Source organism: Labrus bergylta, chromosome 9 (assembly GCF_963930695.1).
Source record: "Labrus bergylta chromosome 9, fLabBer1.1, whole genome shotgun sequence".
In the NCBI taxonomy this organism is placed as follows: domain Eukaryota; kingdom Metazoa; phylum Chordata; class Actinopteri; order Labriformes; family Labridae; genus Labrus; species Labrus bergylta.
The window spans coordinates 22,482,318-22,495,901 of NC_089203.1; positions in this window are offsets into that span (position 1 = coordinate 22,482,318).

The window sequence follows — 13,584 nt, forward strand, 5'->3', positions numbered from 1 at the left end:
AGGTGTTTAATTTGTAAAGGCTTTTAAAGACATAATTAGCCTATGCCTGCCCACACACGCAGCTATTCAAATATTGAATCACCTGCAGTATTGTCTACATTAAACAGAAAGCAAAGGGGTTATTTGTAAACATGATTTACTAATCTTAATAAATCACATCTGAACAGCAGAGCTTATGTCATAAGCCTAAATCACCATGACGTGCCCTGGCCTGTTGCTGTGAAGCAGGTGGACTGCTAGGATTTATCCACCTCATTTCTCCTGTATGCTTATTTACGGGGCGAAAATGTGCAGTATTCATTATTTGTATTTGCTAAAAAAAGCCATTTAACATGTGTTGTCTCTCTCGAAAGAAGCAGCTAAAAGTGAAAACAATCATCCCGCAGGTATTAGAAGCGACCTTTATGCTACGAGGATTCAAAGTGTGTCAGAAGTGTCTTTGCTGCTCATAAATGGATTATCTCAAGTGCATTTTATTTTCCGTTTGAGTTTGTGGTTTGAAAGTTGAAACTATATCATCCAGCTGTAACCTTTTTAAAGTTTAGAATGACTTTGTGTTGGGTCATCTTTATCTTGTCTTTGGTTTTATTCATTAAAAGTTGTTTCTTGGCATTTTCTCACACTGACCTATGTCTCGTAGCGTATCTTTGTGAATTTATGCATCATAATTTATTAACAATATCCACAAAGCATTTCTATCACAGTTATCCATCATTTCTCAAATCTGCAAAAAGATCACATTGTCCAACTGTTATGCCTTTTTTGACCACAAGATAGTGGTATAGCATTGCTTTTCCAGGCTAGAGCAGTTACACAGCTTTGTCAGATACCTAGTAGGCCACTTAACTTAAAAAAAAAAAAAAAATTGCGCCTTACCGTGCATTATTTCATATTACTTATTGAATTAGCACTTGATCCAGAAGTCACTCATTTTCAACATGGCCAGCAAATGTAGAAATGTACCTTGTTCATTACTACAGGAACCCTCAAGGTTGAAAATAGTGTACTTTATTTTGAAATACATCAGTCAAAATCAATCATTTTCACATTAATATTTTCCGCATGACCTTATACACATAGGCCAAAGATATACGCTCCTTACCTCCAGGCTGAGTACTGCAGATCATCATGTGAAAAAATCTGTCATCCTTCAGCATTTCATCACTTTCCACACAACGCTGATAGAGTATTCAAGCGCATTATTGAATTTTCATTATCCAGCGCGGCTGTGTGTGTGTGGCAGCCCACACACACACAGACTATCAATCCAGCCCACCATGCATCAGTGTGTGTGTGTGTGTGTGTGTGTGTGTGTGTGTGTGTGTGTGTGTGACAGGGGGCAGAAGTTTTAATAGCCCACAGTTTTGTACTTCCACACCTGGAAGCTGTGATTGACTTGAAAGCTGACTGACAGAGTGAGCTATTGCCTCAGGGTTGATAGCCTTCATCCTACGGATCCTCCAGCACCTGGGACTGAGGGACATGTTAGTCACAGCATAGAGGGGGGGACGTGTTGGATTCAGGGCTGAAGGTTAGGATTAATAATGTACATTTTGTAAAGCACATTAGTGCTGTATTGCGTGAAATGGGTCACCAGATTGGTAACATTGAATCCATGTCAGTCAATACTTGTAGGAGGTCGCCATTTTAATGGGTGTACGGTCAAAAGTAAAAGTATGAAGATGAAATGGCTATTGTAAGCCAATTTGGAGAAACCAATATCTTCATCTTTTGAACATTTTAAACTCATCAAAGCAATTTGTAAGGAGGGAAAAGTCATCTGAAGCTCGTGCACCTCTTGAAGTTTGCAGGGAGCTTGTGTATAGAAGACGGTGTCATCAGCATAGAAGTGTGTTTTTACTCTTAAGTTGAAGCTCTTAATCATTTATTCTGCTGCTCAATGATGTGCTGAGAAGCATCCAATTATTTCATTTACTCAAGATTTCCCTTCATTTTGCTCTCTTTGTGAGTGTAATCACTGATTTGCACTTGTTTTTTTTGCACTATATTATCAGGCGCAGAGAAAATGAAAATACATGCCGAGGAAAAGCCATGTGACAAATGTGAAGTTGCTTTCTGCTTTAATTGTCAGAACATTAAATTCTTACACCGCATATCTCACACTGCCATCAAATATAGGGTGGCTGTGGTCAAACTGAACACTAAATACTTAATTGTCTATCTCTAGGCAGTCACAGTTTTTGAATTTGCTCGGCCCAAAATTTGCTGTGACGTAGATTTCTGAAGAAAAGGTGCCGAAATGTTACATCTGTTCTGGCTCTTACAAAAAGGTTCGTTGGCCTGTCTATACACTCGCTCCGTGGGACAGATTTATATTTTAATTTACAAGATGGCTTTAAGATTTTTATCACCCTGGGCGGGTTGGATGACCTCATCAGTCATCATGGACCCGCCTCTGGTTGTGTTTTAACCGTCTAAAAAAAGCTCTTGACCAGTTTATGGTCTTTTCAGACACTCATTATTAGCTCATAAATTCAGGAAATACCATGTCGTATTTAATATTTGCCTGCAGGTGGTTGTCAGTCACCACTAAGTCCTTCACATGAAGAACACCAATGGAAACACCAGTGGTTAAATTCTAAATATATGGAATTCAAACTTCTCAGTTTGCTCTTGTTAGCAGCCCAAGCATTTGGTAGATCTTAAATTAGAGCAGATTAAAGTGTTGTTGATGCATTTCTCACTCATCTGTATCACTATTTGCAGCCTGTCTGTCATCTTGTACGTTTTTGTATCATAAATGTTGAGTAAAACCAAATTTCTGTAAGTTTGAGGCGATTTTAGAAAGATAAACTGAGAAATGTTGGACTCTGACCTGGTTGTTTTTGATACATTTGATCCTGGGATGTTGGATTGTCTCAGAGTTTGGGAAGGTATTTAGACTTTTGTTCCCCTGAGGGACTCCCCTTTGTAGGCTGCGATCTTTAAAGCTACACTTCTCCATAAAGTCAAGATCCATCTTGCAGCCTCTTCAGGTGGGGAAAAGGGTAAACATTTGTTTATGTTTGAGTATTTATTTCGTATCGATTCTTAAAAGAGACAAGTCAAATGATTCCTGCCAAGATTAATAACAGTATTTGATTCTTTGCTGGAGCTGACAAGTGAACAATGCTGAATATATTGTCCATGCAAGTTGTAAAATGTACCTCGTTATTTCTAAAGTTAAACAAGTTCATTTGGTTAAGAATAAATTTAAAAAGTTCCGTTGTTTTCTGCAGTTTCGGGACTAGAGATTAAATCAAACAAAGTTTAAAAATGAATGTATCCCTTCCTCTCTTTGATGTACTTCCTTCTGTCACAGCCTTCTATATTTGTATCATCTCTATATAAAATAATTTCTCTCCATATTCGTCTAAAACAAGAGTTTGAATATGAAATAATTGTGTAATAATAGTGATTGATTCTTTCCTTACGGCTGACTTCATTGACTAGTCAATCAATCAATCTTTCTTGGTATTTACTTTAGTGGTCACATTAACCATTTCACTTGGCTGTGTGCTCTCTGCAGACTGGTTTTGTACAAAGATTGTTTGACTGAGCCAAGAGGAGCTAGACTAGCTGATCTTCTACCTGATCATTTCAGGTCAATGTCAGCGGTAATGTTTTCCAGACCATATAAATATTAGCTATATCATTTTATATAAGAAACTTAAGGCCATGTGTCTACCTAGCATTTTTTATACGTGCGCCAACATCTTTTTTCAATTGTTTCCAATGAGTAGAGAGCGTTTGCAGCAGCCAGCGGCCTGGAGAAATGTCGACACGCCAAGCGTCTTTTTTTTGTGCAGCCACTCCGAGCGCTCAAGTTGAAAATCGTAAACCTTTTTCCGAAAGGCGCTGTTGACGTCACTGGCGCTCTTTTCCAAATGTTTGATACTCCCTGAAGTTTTGCCTCCTACAGATCGCGTCTTGTACGCACACCGAAAATAAACGATCTCAAATAATAAACATGCAGTAAAAAGTTACGGAGCAGTGTGGGTCATACAGCGGCCATCGTCAACAGACTGTTGTAAAGTAAGTCAATTTTATTAATGTAGCACTTTTCACAGATATTAGCCACAAAGTGCTTTACAAAGACATAAAATACAATAAACAGTAGTAATAGTGGTGTAGTTAGAATTACCGTAATAAGAATAATAACATCAAGAGCACATAAATAAATACAAACAAAAACCCAAAATAGAATGAACAGTACATTCACAGCGCATTGTCATAGAGACAGGACGGACGTGCAGCGCTTTTATTCTCAGCACTTTGTGCGAGTGCTCTTGAGCGCACAGCCGGCGCTGTTCTGCCCGGAAAAACGCTCAGTGGACACGGGGCCTTAGTGTTTGGATTACAACACTCATAAAGTGGGCAACATTTAGAAATCTGAAGCTGTTAATTCAGTGTGATGGATGCATATTGAAAAACAAAAACAAAACTTGATCGGGACATCCCAATCCCATCCTCCCACCCTACTCTGTATAGCCAATAATGGATGATTATACAAAACCCATTCTGTTTAATATGAAGTACTGCAAATTAAACATTTAATAAGTTTTATATTCAGGCCTATTTTCCTCTTTCATGCTGATACAGTCTCTGTCGCCACATCTCTCTGTCTCTCCTCCTTTTGTTCTTTACCCACTTTGTGCTCCATCAGCCAGTTGAGTGTGTTGTTAGAAAGCAGCGGGCCCGCTGAGTCTGACAGCAAATCTTCCTCCCACAACCTCACCGTGCCAGCAGCCGTTCCTGTGCTAAGACAAAGGCCAGCACTGTTTGAATCCACAGGCTTGTGTACAATTTCCACATCCACATGCTGTTATCAGGCGTCGCATCCCTGTCGTACAACAATAACTTCTGTTAACGATCGCTGAAAATGTGCCGTTTAGTTGTTTTTGTTATTTTCATCTAAAGCGTTTATCCCTGAAAGTTTTAGGTTCTTTTTGCTTCAGAATGTTTCATTGTTCCTTGAAAATGTGAGAGATTGTCTGAACTGCATAACATGTATACAAGGGAACATGTATTATAAAATGTATCGACCATCTGGGATTTGTTTAATGCTTTTTTTTACAATATAAGATTTTCCTTATCTGCTTTTATTAGACCATTGTGAGCGATGATACAAATCCCTTAGCAGGCCTCTTATATGGTTTTATTGGTTTTACAGGATTTATTGATCAATGTGATGAAGTGCAGTGCTTTTATATTTAACTCGATAAGCCACGCAGACATTCCCATCTGGTTATTTGATTTGCTTCTAAATGGAATTCCCAGAACATTTAAATTTGCTTTACGACAAAATTAATTTCATAATACAAAAACATATACAGAGAGTGATACAAGATTCGTTGTGAATTACTAAACCCTTGTTTCTGCCTGTCAAAAGCTGCAGATTAAAAAACAAGTTTTTAGGTGGTGTGAGTTTAGAAAATACTCTTAAATGTTACACAATGAAGAGAGATTGCAGAAGGAAACGTGATACAGGCAAGGAGTCCGTTTAGTTATAAATAAAACATGACAATCCAGGAAATATCCAGAGCTGTTTTCAAAATACTTGTTTTGAAACTCATGTTTAAATAGTTTCCCTTTTGGACGCACTCACACTAGCCCAGTTGTCCCAAACTGAGCTATATCCCGATTGTCCACCCTCCGCTGTCCCCCACTATCCTGCTCCCACACTGCTCCAGGCCCAACAGGACCCTTGCACGGTTACCTCTTGTGCATACATCATGTACTGCCCTCTTAACACTCCAGGATGTATCATACCTTGACTATGCTAGACAAGTATTGATTACATGTCATGTCCACTTAACGTTCCAGTGCTTGTGCTCGCTCATGAGTAAACTCATCGTCCAGAAGTATGCCTCTTCCAACCGTGCCAAGGAAGTGTACTGTGCTTGAGCACGGTCCAGAGACCTCACCCTAGTCAAGGGAACTGGACTTTGGGGGTCAAACGTGTATGGGCACGGTGAAGACTGCCCAGTGTGAGTGTGCCCTTATAGAGATATTTGGATGGTATAACACGTGAAGAAAATGGTGAGCGGATACTCCCATTCATTCACAGAATTTTCTCTTTTCCTCCCCTCTCCTCCTCCTCCTCTTTACAGGCCTTGACTTACTTTACCAATGCCGCCCCCGCCTCTCCAATGTTCTCTCTTCATCTCTTCTAACATGTCAGCAGTGGCTTTATGTCTGCAGTCTACAGTGTTCAATTTCAAACTCTAATGAATGCAGTGGAGGCTGAACAGCTTGTCACTAAACCTTGATACCGCCTCACTTTGAATGAAGCAGCTTGACTGAAGTACTTGAGTGTTTTTTTTTCTTCTGCTGCTGCATTCAATTTTGTCGAAACAAACAACAAAAACAAAAGTTTTAGACATTTTATAATTTTGTCAGTCCAGTAGGATTTGTCTGATTATTTTAAAATTCTGCAATATTCTACAATTCATTTAGCAGACAGTTTAAGAAAAACCATCATATTAAACATCATATTTTTTAGACAATTCTGAAATACACTTGTTTTTTTCTTGTTTTTTTCAAAATACTACATTTCTACAATTCAATTAGCAGCCACTTTTATCCAAAGCGACGTACATCAGATAGTAAATACAACACAAGCAAGGACCTAGAGGAGGAAACAACCTCAGTAAGTGCAGACGAACAGCTTGGTCACAGAAAGTGACCAGAGGCAAAGCACAACATCGACATGTTGTTCTTGAGAGCTCTACACAGCATCAAAACTGTCATTATCAAACAAAAACCTTCGTCATCATCATCATCATTGATATCACTAAGTGTGTAGGTATTTATGAAAGAGCTGGGTCTTTAGCTTTTTCTTAAAGATGCAAAGGCAGATCGAATGGCGTTTGGTCATTTGTTCCACCACCAGGGGGGCGACAGAGGAGAAGGTTGGATCAGACACCTTTCATTGGCAGAGCGTAGTGGGCACGAGGGAGTGTCGACCTGTATGATGGAGTTTAGTTAAGGAGGAGCCGTTTTTGTTGCGGTTTTGTAAGCGGGCAGCAGAGTTTTAAATTTGATGTGAGCAGGACCGATGTGATCCCGTTTTTCCAGTTCAGGATTGCTCCAACAACTCCAATGCTTCAATGCACTTGGATAGTGCTTTAGCTTTCTATTTGACTTGAACACAACCGTTTCTGACTCTGACTTTAACCTCTTGACCATGTTTGAATATTTCATAATTTCATTCCACGATTAGTCTGCGGTCGGCAAAATCTGACCAATCAGATTCTACCATGTAAATCCGTCGGGGACACAGTGGTTGGATGAGTTGGAGGTATTTTAGGAAAAGGGCACTAGAAATGGGTGGTTTAAAAATATTTACAGTATGCTTTGAAAATACTCTTAACAAAAAGCAACACTGTACAACAAAAAAGTGTGAGAGAAATGAAATAGCAAATTAAATTCACTTTAAATCTTTGAAGTTCTTCAGGCAAAGAAGTATCTCTCTGAACTCTTGGACACCTGAACAGCGAGCCGACAAATGAGACTGTAGGTGTAAAGGGTAGATTTTTGTGGGAGAACTAATCACCAGGCTTCACTTTTTTTTTTTTTTTAAAAGGGTAACATAACAAAATACATCATTTCTTTCAAACTGATAATGCAGTTTTAATGGTGTGATGAATGTGAGAGTCCACCCCCGCTGCTCCCAGTGATAAACAACGAGCGGAGGTTTAATGAGTCGCTCCCGGTTCTGCACTCAGTCAGTTTGACAGCAGCAGTGCACGAGTGAAGGCTGGGTCGTGATCTGCATTTAAACTGTCACCACCCAGGAGTAACTTTTTTTTGTTACCACCTGCACTAATGGGGGACCAGCGGAGGAGGCTGTGTGGATGGATTACTGTGTGTTCATGTCTGACTGAAAAACACAGACAACAATGTTTTAACATATCATTGTTTCATTTTTTCAACGTTTTTAAAGTTTCTGTCAACTTTTACATTCACTTCCAATGATATGGAATATAAAATCCAAAGCACATTTTTCCAGCTCGTCAAAGTATATATGTTTTTGGGGGCTTTTTATGCCTTTTTATTGTAGAGACTGGACAGTGGATAGAGTCAGAAATTGGGTAGAGAGAGTGGGGAATGGCATGCAGGAAAGGAGTTACAGGTGGGATTTGAACCTGAGCTGTCAGCTGCTACATGGTACCGCTTCCTTGTATTGAACTTAGTGTGTGAACGTGTGTGTGTGTGTGTGTGTGTGTGTTACTCCTGCTTGTGTTTTGTGTGTCACTGTTCCCGGCCTGATTAACAGCTCAGGAGTGATGAGGAGGGTGTGTCACTTAGAATTAGGTTAGTTCTTCAGCCAGGAGCATCAACTTTAAAGCAGCCAAAAGAGAAAGAAAAAGAGCAGGGAGCGCGACCCCAGGCCTAATTATGTATTCCAAAACAGAGCCCATCCCGGCCCTAGCCCGAAGTCAGGCCTCTGGTTCCATAGGGATTAGGTCGAGTTGCAGACCTCTAGTCCATAAACAGGGGAAATCTGGTTTCTTTAAAAAGAATTAACCACAAAATCCTTTAATCAGGTTTCCTTTGTCAATGACGGACAAAGTAAAACTGATAAGAGTTTAGTTCAAAAGTAATTTGATATTTTGTCATACCTCGTCAAATGTGCTGAGGAATTTCATTTTCTTTGTCAGCCAACGTGCTATAAAGCAAACATATTTCCCAAAAATAACACTGTTTTGGAATTTCAAACTGGCAGAAGACTGCATTTGTTCCTCTGGTTGAGCTCCATTCGGCCCTTTTGGCTTGCTTCATGTCTATATAAACACAAAGAGGAGCTGAAGGTATTACGGTGTTCAAAAATGAAACAGCAGGAAGCTGAAGCTGTTACGACATGCCAGGTTGCTAATTACATAGAGCAACATGCACAAGAACACTTCAGAACACCATCGTATGCTAATCCTCCGTGTTATTGGACCTCATAACTCATGCTCAGTTTTTAAATTGATCTGTTGGACAGCTTTAACGTGTTGGCAAATACAGAACAACATTTCCATCTGTCAGCCGTACTATTCCATGTCTTCTTCCAGTTTCACTTGGTTTACTTTTGGATTGATACAGATTCTGCTTTAGTTGAGGGTGAAAACAAGAGTTTGACTCAATAATCAGGAAGTTAATTTATGCATTTAAATTCAAAAGCAGAGCTGTTTGAAGCATGAATATTTTCTAAGTTTCGAATGAATGTGATTAGCTACTTCTGATGGTCACTTTACATAGCAGCCTCTACAATCTGGGTGTGAATGGGTAGATGTGACCTGTGGTGTCATAATCAACTTCAGTGACCTGTAATCCATGTTTTCACGACACATGGCGAATGAGTGTAACATGGGCCATGGATAGATCATTTTACTTTGGCAGGGAATCTGGATCCAGCTATTAAGAGGGGTACTTCCAGACATATAGGGGGGGTTGTGTTTGTAGATTTTCATAGCCTATCATAGAAGACTTGGCCTTGGCAAAGGTTATTGTTTCCCATCGAATCAACCTATCAGTGTCTTTCTGTAATGAGCTGTTTTCCTTTACAGAAATAGAAAAAGTTACAACTTGATTCCTGTTATCCTGTAACATTTTCAGAATGTCTGTAGCAGTAAGTTAAGTTGTGAAAATTAGACCTGACGAGTCATGGTCAGGGTTGCTTCACATTGTAGAAAGTTTCAGTTTCTTGTGATATAACCAGCAGCTACTGACTAAGTATTAATGTTCTACTAATTCTGGAAAAATACAGAGCGTGACGTTTAAATATCCTTAACATTATCCTGGTTTTGTTAATGGACTGATTCTTCGTGTTATCTTGTAAGTTCTCTCCACATCAGATCATTTTTTAATCAGAGTTTCAAATGAAACACATCTTTTCTTTTTCCCTAGGTGACATTAATAATTGTGTAAGTCTAAACATGTCAGTGCCTATCAGGGCGATCAAAGCTCCTATATTCTTTAAAAAGTAATGCCAAGTCATCAACAATCTTTCAGCACGTTAAATTGAAATTGTAAACAGTATGACACATTTTTCTTTTTCTTTTACCTTTCAATGATATGACTGATGAGTGTTTATTGGAACTGTAGCCTGCAGGGAATATGAAATGTCAGATTACAATCCTCAGATCAGTAAATCTAGTTTAACTTTTATCATTAAAGAGGACATATTATCCCCCTTTTCCACCTTTTCAAACAGTCTCCTGTGGTCTAAATGAAACATCTGTGCTGTGCTGTGCTTTGGTCAAAATATAACATGAATCAAGCACCAGAGGAGGTTTGTGACTCTGTATAAACCAGCTCTCTCAGAACGCTCCGTTTTGGTGTGTGTGTGTCTCTTTAAATGCAATGAGCTCCCCCCCTGAGTTTTCCTGGTAGACAACACTCCTCTGTAGCGAGAATAAAAATGGCGGACCTGTGCAAAAGTTTTGTTCTAGGCTGGGGGTGGAGTCCATGGGTGGAGATACAATTTTTACCAGAATCCCACTGTGACATCACAAGGAGAGCAAATTTGAAACGCAGCACTTTTCTCTGTGTTGTAAGACTTACGCAGACCACAAATGACTGGATGGGTTTATTTCACATTTTGTGGGTCGGTAAACACTCAGGTTACCCAAATATATGTTCAAAAACACTGTAAAGGTGGATTTTCCATCATATGTGCCCTTAAAACTGAACCAATTTTAGGGAATTAGAACTTGGCCACATACTTTTTGAAACGTTCCTTTAAGGAAAGCACAGTTCACTGGGAGACGGGTGAAGCTGTGCAGCTCCCACTGGGAACGAGTTTGGATGAGTCTCAATATTAAGTGAAACTCCTCCCAAGATAAATAAAGCAATGCAAATGAAGATTAGGGACACTTGAAAAGGATTAAATCTATTAGAGGAGATTCAGCTGGAGGGAGCTAGACAAGTGCACAGTCACTCATTGTTTCATTTCTGTCATTCACTATTCAAGCTTTCAGTTAAAGTTTGAGTAAAAATGCAATTTGTAATATAAGTTGAAGCTAACACTTCTTACCGAGTTGATTAATTAATACCTTCATTTTGAACATGTTGATAAAAGTAGATAAATAACTAAACAAGTAATGATATGCATCTCAAAGTTCTTGAGTATTTTCTTCGGTTTAGAAAGTCAGTTGGTTCTCCTTCAGTTGCGATGACACTCAGTTCTTAGAAGCAGCTTTCCTGAGTGGACGGGGCTGTTGGATTTCCCCCACGTGGTGGCAGGGCTAACGGTTGGAGAAGGAGGGGCTCCCTCAGGGAAAAAACAAAAATGTATGAAACATGTTTGGGCAAGAGTGAAACAAACAATGAGCCGACCGGTCCGTCCGACGAGTAAAAGAGCAAAGAATATTGAACATCTTCCTGAGAGACAGTGTCGTGGCAGGATTATATTTCATAGCAAGCACAAGAAGCAGAGTTATTCCCAACACACAATAAACTCAATTCAGCCTTGCCAAGTTCACAGTTCAGCACCAGAAACCAACCGTCACCATTACTAGTTACACTGCACCAATCTTCATCAAGCCTTCAAGTGTATTTGTGTCCTGATGTTGGTGGGTGGATTCAGCCAGAGACCCGCATCTCTAGAACAGAGAAGATGAAAGACTTTAAACACAGGATCTGTCCAAGCGGCAACTTCCAGGCTTGAAAAATGAAGCCAATGCAGGAGTCCAAAATCCACAGGCAAAAAATATGTTTTTACAGCATAAATAAACATGTTTACAGCCTGGTACAAAAAATCAAATAGGTCTGATTAGTTATTGTCCTCGCTGGCACACTCTGTCCGGGGGTGATTTTTTTTTTTTAAACTGCTCCATTTTGATTTTGAAAACGATACCTGTTACCTGTAGTTAGGCGCGTAGCTGACATGATGGGCGCGATGTAACGGTTTGTCAAGAGGCTTAAAACCCGCCTCAGCTCCAGCTCTCAGCCTGTCGTTCGGTTGACTGAAAGTTAGGCTGAGACGGTATGTCCAACATGGCGGCTCCTGCCGATGATCCTCCAGAGCCCGTGCAGTAAGATGGCTGACGTCACTCAGGCTTCGTCCATTAATATTACAGTCTATGGATCTGACGTCACATTATATATATTTTTTTAAATAATCAAAATGATATAATGTAAGTTATAAAATGTAAGCACAGTGAGTACAGGATTACAGTTAGCCGCCCCACTGTTGGGAGAAAACATTCACATTATCATTAAATAAAAGTTAAGTCATAAAAAAATCAAGTAGTAGCAGATGTAAAACAAACAAAAACAAGAGGAAGCGCTGGTACAAACAAAAGCATAAAACATCGATAGAATGTTAAAAGCTTCTTCATTGTCAGCTAGTTGATTTTGAACTTTTTTAACCCTTGAATATGTTGAGAAGAATCATCATCCTGTGAGGTTCTGTCTGATTTCACCTCATCGCTGACACAAAGAGCTTTGATGCACAGAAAGTGAGAAGGTGAGGCAGTCAGAAAAAGGAGCTGCTGATTGATTTAGTGTGAACATAATCCTCCAGCTTCACCCCAAACTTTGAGTGTGTGTGTGTGTGTGTGTGTGGGAGTTTATTGAAGAGAGTGAAATGTCTCAGGGTGCAGAAGAAAGTGCAGATTGAGTGGTGTGAGACAGATGCAGTGAGTAAATGTGTTGAATGAAGTCATTAAAAAGTCAGACCTTGTATTGTCCCGTTGTCTGTGGTTCAAAGTGTAATACTATGGTAATCATCATTGCATTTTTCTTACAAATCAGGCTTTTCAGAGTCAACAACCGTTTGAATGTGGAAAGAAACCACGAGTGCATTTTTGCGTTGTGTCAACATTTTCTCCTCTTCAAGCCGTTTAAAGCTGAATCCTGAAAAGCTTTCTCACCTGAGACGCTTCTGAAGTCCTTCTCCTTCTCGAGTGAAAGAGAAAAAATGACCGTGCACATATTTTCATGTCATATCTCCAAAGTGCTCCTCCAAAGAATAACGCATGATTGTTGTTCCCATTTTATAAAAATGGAGAAAGGCAGGAGAAGAAAAAGAGTCATTTTCCATTTTCACCAAACAAAACCCAACTGAAAACAAGGGGGGAAGCGGGAAGTGGGGAAGTGGGGAGGAGGGGGGGTGGAAATTGGTTTTCTGTGAAGAACATTTTTCATTTTCAGCCTACAGAGTGGGGACCACGTGTGTTGGGTGCACATGAGGTGCTAACGGACACTTCTGGAAACATCACTTGACCAAAGTGACCTGCAGAGACACATTTCTAGATTGAATTTTGGTATTACGAGTCTCATGTCAGAAATAATGAACTTAATGAAGTGCATTCGTACACAACAGGATGCATAACGTTAGGTGCTGCCAAAAGTCTGTTCATGAAACATTAGGGCTTTGAATAAAATTTGATACAGCAAAGTATCGTAGTATTTTTATTTCACACAATAGTGTATTTAATTTCCTGTTGCCTACATCAATACCTTAAAGACATTGAAAAGGTCATTTTATTTTCCTTACATTCCTGTAATGACAACAACCTCTGGGCCTCTAGATGTCGCTGTTCGGCTGGTAGGCTGCTCTCTAGACCCTTAAAAGCAGCGAGCAAGAGA